This window comes from Chiloscyllium plagiosum, chromosome 20, assembly GCF_004010195.1.
Source record: "Chiloscyllium plagiosum isolate BGI_BamShark_2017 chromosome 20, ASM401019v2, whole genome shotgun sequence".
Classification (NCBI taxonomy): domain Eukaryota; kingdom Metazoa; phylum Chordata; class Chondrichthyes; order Orectolobiformes; family Hemiscylliidae; genus Chiloscyllium; species Chiloscyllium plagiosum.
In genome coordinates this window covers 44,461,208-44,474,225 of record NC_057729.1, presented here as the reverse complement: position 1 = coordinate 44,474,225, position 13,018 = coordinate 44,461,208, and the positions used below count along the sequence as shown (strand labels likewise).

The 13,018-nt window shown below is 40.5% G+C and overlaps 1 protein-coding gene across 1 annotated transcript in view; it reads left to right on the top strand.

Annotated features, from left to right (window-relative positions):
- The window catches only part of sgk2a (serum/glucocorticoid regulated kinase 2a), a 49,889-nt gene that overhangs the window by 3,070 nt on the left and 33,801 nt on the right, over positions 1–13,018 (top strand). Inside the window, exon 2 of the mRNA XM_043710674.1 lies at positions 2,535–2,650. The gene's annotated coding sequence lies outside the window, so the exon portion shown is untranslated. The remainder of the gene's footprint in view (positions 1–2,534; positions 2,651–13,018) is intronic.

Genomic DNA, 13,018 nt, shown 5'->3' with positions numbered 1-13,018 from the left:
CTGATCTATTACAGAGCCACTGTAAACAATTGCAGTTGGCAATGGCCAAGATGATCGCCTACAAGAGTAACAAAAGATCATTACCCATGAATGGCCTGACAGGATTAAAGAAGTTCTTCATAAGCTTTATTCATTTTGGCCATAACAGATGAACTTGGTATATTGCAACAGGCCATACTCAAGGGCAAACATGTCCTAATGCCAACTATGCCGATTATCATGGTTAACGTGTCTGTGTTATACCAGAGACACATAGAGTCATAGAGATGTACAGCATGGAAACAGACCCATCGGTCCAACCCGTCCATGCCGACCAGATATCCCAACCCAATCTAGTCCCACTTGCCAGCACCCGGCCCATATCCCTCCAAATCCTTCCTATTCAGATACCCATCCAAATGCCTCTTAAATGTTGCAATTTTACCAGCCTCCACCACTTCCTCTGGCAGCTCATCCCATACATGTACCACCCTCTGCATGAAAAAGTTGCCCCTTAGGTCCCTTTTATATATTTCCCCTCTCACCCTAAACCCATGCCCTCTAGTTCTGGACTCCCCGACCCCAGGGAAAAGTCTTTGCCTATTCACCCTATCCATGTACCTCATAATTTTGTAAACTTCTATAAGGTTACCCCTCAGCCTCCGACGCTCCAGGGAAAACAGCCCCAGCCTATTCAGCCTCTCTCTGTAACTCAAATCCTCCAACCTTGGCAACATCCTTGTAAACCTTTTCTGAACCCTTTCAAGTTTCACAACATCTTTCCGATAGGAAGGAGACCAGAATTGCATGCAATATTCCAACATGGCCTAACCAATGTCCTGTAGAGCCGCAACATGACCTCCAAACTCCTGTACTCAATACTCTGAGTAATAAAAGAAAGCATACATGTATTGAATATGTAAGATGGCTCGCACCTGAATCTGTACTCCAACCAGAGATGAATGAGGATTGTCAATACTCCACGAATGCATGTGAGGCATGCTAAACATATCAACCCCAGCAGCTGGGGGGGCCTCTACAGCCACACAATGCTGCATCAATTCCTTGGACAGAAATAATATAAGATCGAATCACAACACAAGGGGAAGATTACATCCTTGTGAGAGATTACTTTTCTAAATCTCCAATTGTTCAATGGCAATCAGTACAACGTCACTGACACAATGTTTTCAGTTTATTCCATATCTGACAATAGATAGTAATGCATTGGCAAGTTATTTCAAGACATGTACCCGAAGTGGTGAATGCCCCATTTCAACCAAGTTGTCAAACCGTTCGAACAGGAACAATGTGTACTCATCCAGACAGGTATACAAACATCAGATCGGGATGAGTTGTCAGACTTCCAAAGCATTACAGTAAGGTTTGAAATATTAGTTTTGTAAACTTTGTTTTACCTGTTTGTATAATAATCAAAACAACAACATATGTCTATATACGACCATGTATATCTGCTTTGGAGATTTTTTTATTTTTGGAAAATGGGGAATGCTGTGTTATTTCTCACGGTGAATATGATACTGTACTTTAAAGAGATGTACTGATGATATCATCATTGTGTCCCAGCATGTGTCCTGAGGGTACAAAGCCTCATATTCCATCTTAGTCCAGGATCACCTGAAGCATTACATGGTATTGTAAGCAAGCTGCTCTGTTTTAATCTATTAGTTTAATATTAGTCCAGATACTTTTCTGCTGTGAACATAATGTTTGCTTAGAATAGATAGCTGTAATAAGTGTCTGTAGGATTTTTCAATATCACATCATCCATGCTTAATTTCTTATGATAAATAACATAAGCATTTCCACTTCAAGTAAATCACTTTGCAGAAGGCAAACTCACATCAATGATAACTTTACTACTTAAATGTAACACTATTGTTTCTCTATAAATATAATGTAAGGAAATATTACATTTACATAGCACCTTTCACAACCTCAGAACCTTCCAAAGCATTTCACAGACAATTAATACATTTTTGAAGTGTAATTCTGGATATTGTAGCAACCAATTTGTAAGCAGCAAGCAGCAACATGCTAATCATCAAATTATCTGCCTTTATGATTTTGGCTGAGGGACAAATATTGTCCAGGACATAGGGATAACATTTCTACTGTTTTTGACCCGGTACCTGGAATATTTACATTTGCGTGAGACGATAGATGGGGTTTAACATGTCATCTGCAAGATGGTGTGTCTGACAGTGCAGCACTCATTCAGTATCAGCACTAGGACTGGATTCTAGATAACGCACTCAAGTCTGTGGAATGCAACCCACAATCTTTTAACTCCAGAAAAGAACTAAAGAGCATGTTTCATTTGATCTAAATGTTCGCACCTATAAATTATTTCATCTGAGGCTGAAAATACTTTAAGTATTTTGGTCTTGCAAGAGTTAAATAGAATTACATTTTAAGCAGCTTTGAATTTGATCTTTGCAATGTTTGGAAATAAAAGTTCACCCCCTACAAGTTCAATGCAATAAATTGACATGAATCTGCAAATCTTATCTTTTCTATTTTTTTTCCTTCAGCATATAAAAGCTGAGGAAGATCAAAAATTTCCTCCCTTCAAGAACAAAGAACAGGACAGCTGCAAAAGAGCGTCGTTGAAGACAAAATCATGATAATGAGTACAAAGTAATATCAGGTCAGAAAATGAGCATTTTACATTGTTGTAGATGTGGCTGCTCTACGAGACATGGTCTGGGTGAATGTGTTGCTTCCCTCACATCCCGATGAGTATTGTTAGTGTCCTTATGCAACTTCTACACGGAGAGATGCTCATGATACACTGCATTGAAGTACTGATGGGTGTTTCCTCGGCAGAAAAACTATAAAGGGCAGATTCTGTCAGAATAGAGCCAGAGCTGTAACTGCAGTACACTGCTTGTGCCAAAAGATACAAGAATAACAACTTGCATTTCAATTTTAATGTCTTTTTTTAAAAATCCCAAGAGTAAAATCCTTCTTTTGTAACTGAAACTGATCTTCTGAAATAGAATGAATTCTTAAAGTATCGTTTATTATGCAGTTCTAAAGAGCCCCTCTTCCTTCTGCATGTTAAAATTAATTCACTGAGCACCGCAAGGATTTTCTATTGCACACTGGAAATTAATTTTGGCAATGTACATCAAGACGCTTTATGAGCAACCTCCACTACTGCCAGTTTCCACACATCTGCCCCTCAATCACCGTGGGCGGCACGGTGGCACAGTGGTTAGCACTGCTGCCTCGCAGCGCCAGAGACCCGGGTTCAATTCCCGACTCAGGCGACTGACTGTGTGGAGTTTGCACGTTCTCCCCGTGTCTGCGTGGGTTTCCTCCGGGTGCTCCGGTTTCCTCCCACAGTCCAAAGATGTGCAGGTTAGGTGAATTGGCCATACTAAATTGCCCGTAGTGTTAGGTAAGGGGTAAATGTAGGGGTATGGGTGGGTTTCGCTTCGGCGGGTCGGTGTGGACTTGTTGGGCCGAAGGGCCTGTTTCCACACTGTAATCTAATCTAATCTAATCTAATCTAATTCCGTTGCTTTTCAAGAAATATCGTAGCAGAACCTAAAATGGGTCCTTAAACTTAAAGCTTTGTTTATCTATTAGGCTAGTTTTGATTAATATTAAAGATTTCATGACATTATTCAAAGATTATTGAGTTCCCCTTGGGTTCCTTGGGCAACAAATTGTACCTCAACAGAAAAACAGACTAACAGGCCACTCCTTGCACCTTGTGTGGCATTGCACTGCACACAATGACTAGGCTGCTTACCTACATAATAACAGTTATTGAGTTTCACTGTGATTCATTTTCTGTAAACTGCTTTGTGATATTTCCGAGAGTAAGTTAGTATAAAACAGCCATACCTCACAGGTACTTGGTGCCTGTCCCACAGTGTGAGTGGAGCACAGAATCGTCGTTGAACTGAGCACAGCGTTAGCAAATTGATAAAGTCGGGAACTTGGCACAAGTGGGATTTCTCTGGTATTTATTTTTCAAGCTAAAATTTAGTTTAACATTTAAAATTTGACTCGGAACTTTCAAAAACAGTGAAAGAAATTGCAAGCTAGGTAAGCTATGTGGTGATCAGTAACTGCTTATCAATCTCAGTTAAGTATTAATCATTCACAGTGCTTTAACGCAAATAGGTATTAATTACTATGAGCAGGAGGTTGAATTCATGGTTGTAGCTTAAATGTCTATTATTAGCTCTGTCTAAGTTAATAGCATTTTCCTGGAAAGAGAGACATGTTGTTAAACCTTTCAACCTGCACTTGTCAGGACAAATGCAAGAATGCCAAATTTCAAACAATCACATTAATTTATATTACAGAGCTCAAGCACTGCTGATTAGTGACAAGACAGCTTCAGCAATACATCTCCCTTTGAAGTAGCATAGAGGTTCTGAGTGCAAATAAACAGAATTTGCTACCGTGCAGAGTGTGAAACATAGAAAAATCACAGAATTGCGTGCCGAGTTAACAGTAGCTTGTGTGTTTGGTAGTATGATGGACTGTCACTTTAAGATTCTGATCACATGATGACATTATCAATAATGACATCACATGATCGGACTCTTAACCTGACAGTCCATCATACTACCAAATACAATAAGGTAACGTCACCATAGTCCGATCAAACAATTTGGCGGGTCTTCATTACGGAGTGCAATGATTGGTGGTGGTTTAACCTGAGGGTCACCATACCTCAAGCAAGGAGGTAGGCTGAGAGAAGGAGAGTTCTCCACAGTAACCTCAGCCAGTGTAAGAATTAAACCCACACTGTTGATGTTACTTATCATTGCAAACTAGTCATCCAGCCAACCGAGCTAATTATAACATTCACACCACTCAGCAACCCGGCATTGACCATCTCTAACAAGAGAGAATCTAACCACTGCCTCTTGATGTTCAATGACATCCCATAATTGAATCTCCTCCATAATAACATCCTGGGGTTTACCCTATCAGACAACACTATGAAAATCCAAACTGGGTGTCAGTGTGCAAGTTATTACTGAGAAAATACTGCTTGATAGCATTGCTGATGATTCCATCCATGATTTTACTGATGATCAAGAGTAGACTGAAAAGACCGTAATTGGCCTTTATGGTTGAATTTCACCATTTAGTGCACAGAACATATGTGGACAATTTTCTGCATTGCCAGGTAGATGACAGTTTTGTAGCTGTACTGGAATAGCATGGCTAGGGTCACAACCATCTTCCTTTTAGCTAGATGTGATTCTAACCAGCAGAGAATAAGTCCCCAATTCATATTAACTTCAATTTTGTTCAGATTCCTTGGTGCCACAGTCAGTCAGTGGCTGTCTTGATGCCACAGGGAGTCATTCTCACTTCATCTTTGGAATTCAGTTGTTTGATCCATGTTAGGCGCCAAGACTGGCTCTGCAGTCTTTTATTTAGGAGATGTTGACGTCAATGAGGTTGCACAGAGATTGTCTCATGTAAACCTGGCAAATCTGTTCAGAGGAAAAAGAATAAGACCAATGTAGGTGTTCAAAAAAAAATATGGAAATCGGTTATGTCCCAAAAGGGCAAAAGTCAAGGACTAAATAAAATTAACATTAAAAAATACAATAATGAAGAAGCTAATGGAGAAAAGGAATGGCAAATCCTAACACTGGATGCTTTCGATCGCAGTATTTCAAAATAGGAATCATTTCAGAGGTCAAAGAGTGTGGTGCTGGAAAAGCACAGATGGAATTCCTGATGAAGAGCTTATGCTCAAAACGTTGATTCTCCTGCTCCTTGGATGCTGCCTGACTGGTTCTGCTTTTCCAGTACCACACTCTTCGACTCTGATCTCCAGCATCTGCAGTGCTCACTTTCTTCCACCATTTCAGATGTTCCTAATGATAATTTTCCAAAGTTCTGTCAGTTGGGAACCTGTCCTGCAGATTGGAAAATTGAAAAATCACTCTGCTATTCAAGAACTGTGGCAGAGGGAAATCAAGAAGTTATAACTTCATTAGTTTAGCATCTATTATTAGGAAATTTCTATAGAATTAGACATCGAGCAATTGACACTTTGACAATTTTCAGCTGGTCAGAGAGAGTCAGCATGGCTGAGTAGTTCCTTGCTGATTTTTGACTGAATTTAATGAGGAGATGAATAAAATTATAGACAAGGGAATGTTATTTAAATGGACTTCTACAAGGCCATCCTAAGAAACTGTTAGCTAAAACAGAACGTCACAGAATTAAAATGGTTGATCTGGTTAAGGAACCAATTCAGCAGCTAGGACAGAGAAAGAATAGGAGGCAGGTACTCAAATGGACAGGTTATGATTAGTGGTGTCCTGCATGGATCTGAGTTGAAATTACAGGGCTTAGGGCTCCATATTGTATATTATTAAAATGCTTTGAATAAGCATAAAAACAAATCAAAATGATATGTGAAATGCGAGCCTTTAATTCTCAAAGGAAGAAAATACAAAACGTTGGAAATGCTGCAGCTAGAACAAGCCCCAGATAAACCACACATGGGATACAAAGAGCAGTTCTGGGTCCCAGCTCAGGAAGAACACTTGGCCACGAAGGATTTTCTAGAATGATGTCTGAGATTCAAGAGTTAAATGACAAGCAAAAATTACACAAAGTAGTTTATATAGAATCATAGAATCCCTATGGTGCAGAAAGAGGCCAGTCAGTCCATCGAGTCTATACCATAACCCTGCATGGGGTATCTCTAAAGATTAGAAGATTAAAGGATGAGGATTTCAAGAAACTAAGGGGAATGGAAAGGGTTGATGAAACGAATTCTGCTGGTTCAGGTATCTAGGATAAAGGGACACAGCCTAAAATTATAGCGACGCTTCCCAGGAGTGATATGGAGAAGATGACAAAATGTTTCAATCTTTCCTATGGAAATACCACTTGATGCGAGATAACTGTGACTTTTAAATTTGAGATGGATAGACCTCTGTTAACATAAGATATTAAAGAATATGTAGCCAAAGGTAGTTGTATAAGTTCAGTCACAGATCACTTTGGGTGACAGAGCAGGTTTGGGGAGTGAACTGGCCAACTCCTGTTTCCATGCTTTTATTGTAACCGAGACTGGTTTAAACAATTATTCTCTAGAGGCAGCTGGCTGAGGCACGTGAGTGCCAACATTTCCGATTATGTTGAACTCAGTTGTAATAACAGACATTAAAAAGAACAATGTGCATACAGGTCATATGAGAACATTTAATGTCTTTCAAACAGGCAAGAACAAGCAGAAACTTGAACTTCTGAAACACTTTGGTTTAAGACCTGCACAGGCAACATATTTTGTTGAGGTTAATTGCAAAGAAAAACTGTCCCGAAAACCATGTCAGCTACTCCTTTGCAAATCTCTTAATAGCTGGACGGCACCTGTCACAATATGTATAACTTGGGTATTTTTATTTGATGGGGTATCCATCGCCAGACCACAACAACACAATGGTTGGAGGAAGAGCGCCTCATCTTCCACCTAGGAACCCTCCAACCACAAGGGATGAACTCAGATTAACGTCGATTCTCCTGTTCCCTGGATGCTGCCTGACCTGCTGCGCTTTTCCAGCAACACATTTTCAGCTCTGATCTCCAGCATCTGCAGACCTCACTTTCTCCTATTGCAATGAAAAACAAGTTCTAAAAACAAGGTGAAGAAATCATTTTTAAACTTAAATTGTAGGAACACAGGACTTGGCCATTTAGTCTCTCAGGCTTGACTGTCAACTGACTTTACCCTAGTCTGGCCTACATGTAACTCCAGACCCAAGCAATATGAACTGCCCTCTGGGTAATTAGGATGGGCAATCAATGCTGGCCTGACCAACGACACCCATATCCTGTGAACAAAATTTTAAAAACACAGAAACCATTACACTCCATATTTCCAAATTTCCCAAAAACATTGGTTTACAAGAAAAATCACAGATTTAAGATGAACAAATAAACTAGCTTCAACTGCTCAATGTAGAAGAGAGGTACAAACATCTTATATTCTTTCCCAGAAGTGTTCCCCTAATTTCATGCCTGGCAGATCTGACTTTAATTTTCAACTCCACCCCGTGGTCCGAGACTCCTAGATCAAAGAAATCCAACTATTCAGACATTTAAAATATTGAAAATCTGGAACTGATGTTTATTTTTATGTTGTACGAACCTTGTATTGACTTGTTCTGTACTGTTTTACATGTTAAAAACTTCATTTGAATTATCCCAAATTTCTAAATTCTGGGCAATTCAGCCCTAGTTTGTGTAATCTCTCCTCATAATTTAGCCCTTGCAGTCCAGGTATCATTCTAGTAGATCTACATAACACTTCCTGTCAGGCCAACATATCTTTCCTAGTGGTGGCGTCCAGAACTATTCTCACTATACCAGGTATGATCTATCCAGAGCTTTGTGCAGCTGAAACATGGAATCCAATCCCTTTCTAAGTTTAATGAATAAAGTTTCTAAGTGACCAGTGCATTCTTAATACTAGTGATCCAACAGATCAATTAGCTATTTGCTAATATTAATAGTCAGCAAAGTTTGAGTGTCATCTACACAATGTTCCACTGTTGTTCAAAGGAAGAGTAGATAAGGCCTCGCAGTGTAACTTGATGCTGCCTATTTATAGCACTCACAACAGAATAGGGACCGCATTAGAAACACAAGGATTACATATAGGTCTACAAGGCTGCAGATTCTCCCCATGTCTGTGTTGGTTTCCTCCAGGTGTTCTGGTTTCTTCCCACAGTCCAAAGATGTGCACAGTATGTGGATTGGCCATGCTAAATTGTTCATAGCGTCCAGGGATGTGCAAGATGGATTAATCATGGGAAATACAGTGTTACAAGGATAAAGGAGGCAGGGTAGGTATGGGTGGGATTATCTTTGGAGGGTCAGTGTGGACTTGATGGGCTGAATGGCCTGCTTCCACACCATAGGAATTCTATGATTTCCATAAGGGAATGATATTGTGATGCCACCCTTGTTCCAGCAAAAGATCTGTTTGAAAATATGGGATGGATCTGAAAGTGATTTCATCTTGGAACAGGAAACAGGTGGGCAATGGCCAACCAAGAGTAACATGCTCAATAAAGTGGGTCTTGTGGTGTGGCAGTAAAGTTCCTAGTTTGGACCAGGAGATCCATGTTCAGGACCCACCTGCTCCAGAGGTGTGTGATAATATTTCTGAAAAAGCTGATTTGAAATTTTCAAATAAAAGGAATTGGATGCTCAGCAGGCAGTTAGAGGGGGGGTCATAGATTGTTGATTTCCATGGCTATGTTCATGCTTCTGTATTGTACTGATAGCCTTGATGTTTTGAGAGAGAGAGGTAGGAACCGTACGGAATACAGTGCTCCATCTCTCTTCCCTCTCTCCTGAGCTTTCCATCATCTTTGGTATACTGCATTTCCTTTAACCGGCTTTGCATGCACATTAATCAATTGGAAAACAGATGCTTTACAGATGGTGGTTAACATATGAAAAATATACCACAGGTGATATGGGGAAAAAAAATTCAGCTGTGTGCGATAGCACTTCTGGGTATAAAAGAAATTAAAACACAAACCTCTGGACAAGCTCAGCAGGTTTGGCAGTATCTGTGGAGAGAAATCAGAGTTAATGTTTCCAGTCAAGTCACCCTTCCTCAGAACTGAAGTGGGCTAGGAAAATGTCGGTTTATAAAAGAAAAGAGCTGAGTGCAGTGGAGAGTGTCATGTTTGTTGATTGTCTGCCCCTGTTCCATGGCTATGTTCATGCCTAGTTGTCATTGGAGAGGGAGCACACAATGTCCACCAATTGATGCTTTTAGAAAGAGGTGGGCACTCCAGGGTGAAACAGTGCCATATCTGCCTCATTTAGCCCGCTCCCTCTCTCCCTCACATTTCTTGGTATTGCATTGCACTTGCTGGGCAATGCACATAATTTGAGTCATTGGAAATATGGGTGATTTATTGATGATGGTAAATATATTAAAATTTGGTGATTTGATGGTAGAAAAGAAAAGCCGTTCAGTTTTGTGTGATTACACTTCCAGATATAGAAGAGAAAGAGTACATTTCAGAGGGAGGCGGGCATCGGAGGGGGTAGAGTACCTTATTATCCCTCCAACCCTCTTCAAATTTAGTCTCCTCACTCACTCTCTATCTTTCCTTCACTTTATTATTGTTTCGCTGCTGTTGCTTGTACTTCATTTATTTAGTAAGATGCATGGGTGGTTTGGTGGAGATATATTAAAAAAAAGGAACCGGGTGTTAACCCTCAAAGCCTTGAGAGAGAGGTGAGTACTACAGGGCCTGGAGGGTATTATCGTCTCTTCCAGCATTCCTTCCTAATGGTATTGGGGGTCTACCTACAGCAAATGGATTACAGCGGTTCAAAAAGGCAACACACCACCACTTTATAAAGGGCAACTAAGGATGGGCATTAAATGCTGTCCAGCCAGTGAGGCCCATGAACCTTCCAAGTGAATAAAAACAGTCCATTTTAATTGAGTTCCCACCTGTCTTCCAACATGCCTCTATTTTTGTTGTTGTTATACTGTCCCTGATGAGTGATTTGGTGATACGTCTATCAAAATGAAAAAGTAGGGTGCTTTGGGGGTCATGTGGTACAGTAGTAGTATCCCTAGATTGACGGGAAAAAGCTCAGGTTCCTACCTACTTCAAAGGTTTCTCATAACCCACCCGAACAAGTTGGTTAATTTTGTTTCAGGGAAGAACTGAATCCATCATCACAGGATCTGGGGTGCATTATTTGCACCCACCCCGTGACATTTTGATTAATTTCTCCTTTTGTTTTTGCTTTCTGGGGTTAAGTTATAGCGTTCCTGGGAGCTCTTGTTTTATTTCTGTTTGTGATTTTGTTTTATTTATTTAAAATAAACAAGTTGGGTTCTTTGGAGTAAGTTTCATTTCGCTGTGATATCTTTCACCCCATTGGGTTGATTTGGTTGATCCGACTAGTTAGGCAGATGTCCTTTCTTCCCTCACAGCTACTTATGCATCTCTATAAAGCTCAGTACTCAGTCACCAAGGATGACCCGCCTAGAAAAGCCATTCCAGGATATATGACGTAGCTATACTCTGTACCATACCTCCAAGACATGAGGCAAGCCAAGCTCTGAGACTATAGGCACATCCAAATCAGCTGTTGCATGTGACAGTCTGGCCCTTTTTTTAAAAAGCCAGTGTTCTTCCCAGGCTAACTGTCTTTCTGTAGTACTGTGGAGTCTGTCAATCAGATAAATAAAGATTATAGGAGGTTGCATCTCCTTTTCATTTATTAAAAGAAACCTTTGTTGTCCTTTTGGTTGCTCTTCAGCCCCAAGCTCCTGATCTTTAAGCATTTGGTGTGGATGAGGTCCGGGACATTGGAAGACCTCCTCATGGGTCTACATCTAGACCTAGCCAAAGCAGCTCTCAGTAGGTCCTGGAAGTGGACTGTGCAAGGGGACTGCCTGCCTCTCTAATATGGTTTTCTCTATGCCCAGGAGTTCTTGTAGGGGAGCAGACCAAGTCCACTGGCAGATTGTGAGCTTTTCATGAAAAGTGGGTTCCACCGGACCTGGGATGCATCACTAACCTCACCAAATTACATCCCAATTTGAAATTTTCTGTGTTTCCTTTGAGATGTTGATTCATGTAACAGTGCCCCTGGTGTACTATTCTTAATTTGTTTTAATTTGGTGAATATATTCCATTTAAATATCTCAGTTTTCTGGCTTGCGATGCAGAGTGACACCAACAACATGGGTTTAATTCCCACACCAGTTGAAGTTATCGTGAAGGATCTTCCCTCTCAACCTCTCCCCTTGCCAGAGGCCTGGTGATTCTCAGGTTAAGCCACCACCAGTCTTCTATCCCTAATGAGAGAGCAACCCCATGGTTTTGTAAGACAATGACGACTTTACCTTTCCTTTTATTTAAAAGAATAGGAGTCGGGTTTTTCCAAGGCCAATTTACTTTTCAATGGTGCAGTGGTGTCAATGGATCATATGTATATAGGCTGTGGGAGGTTGAACCTCCTATTCATTTACTTTCTTGCACTTTTGTTTTCACTTCAGCCCCATGTTCCTGATCTTTGGGCACCTAGTGCAAAGGTGGACAGGCAAATAGAGGACCTCCTTGTGGGCCTACTCCAGGGCAGAATCAAAATGGCTATCAATAGGTCCTGGCAGCAGGCCATGGAGGGATTGTGATCCGACAATTTGTCTCTCTACCATGGTCACCTTTGCGTTGGGTAGCATTGGAGAGGATGTTCACGGGGTTGGGCTATATTATATCCCGCCTTAACTGCCATCTTCGGCGGGTCGGTGTGGACTTGTTGGGCCGAAGGGCCTGTTTCCACACTGTAATGTAATCTAATCTAATCATTGAGGATGTTCACGGGGTTGGGCTATATTATATCCCGCCTTAACTGCCATTTTGACCTAGCTTCATGGCTTTTCATTTGATTGTTGGTTAATGTTACAATGATCCTAGTGTCCCTGGGCATTTTTGTTTTTAATTTGATCTGTTTAAAACAAAGACTTGGGCTTTTCCCAAATGAAGTAGTTGATTTCTGGATAAGGAAAAGATCCGGAAAGGAAAGGTGGAAACTTGTGTCTGTGCTAAGCTATAGATTTAGACTAAAACCTGTAACCTCTGAAACTCTTCTGCTGCCTGACTCAAACATATGGAAATCAACTTTCAACTCTGTCAGTAATGCAACTACTTTTATTCCTCTGCTGTATCTGAGAATCATACCTAGGTTTTATACCTAAGATGTCACCATGAGAAGATAGACATTGTAAAAGCTTTTCACTGTACTCCTACAATGATGTACACGTGATGGAAAAAGGATATTGTATTGTATTCTATATTGTATTACATTGCACCTTTATTCTCATTTTGTTAATTGATGTAGATTTTATTTTAGATGTGTAAATGAAATAAACATCGGAAGTCATAATGTTTCTTCAAAAACCTGTGTCTTCTGATATGAAATCACTTACAGATTGCTTGTTGTAATTGCTTGCAGTTGAACCATTGCT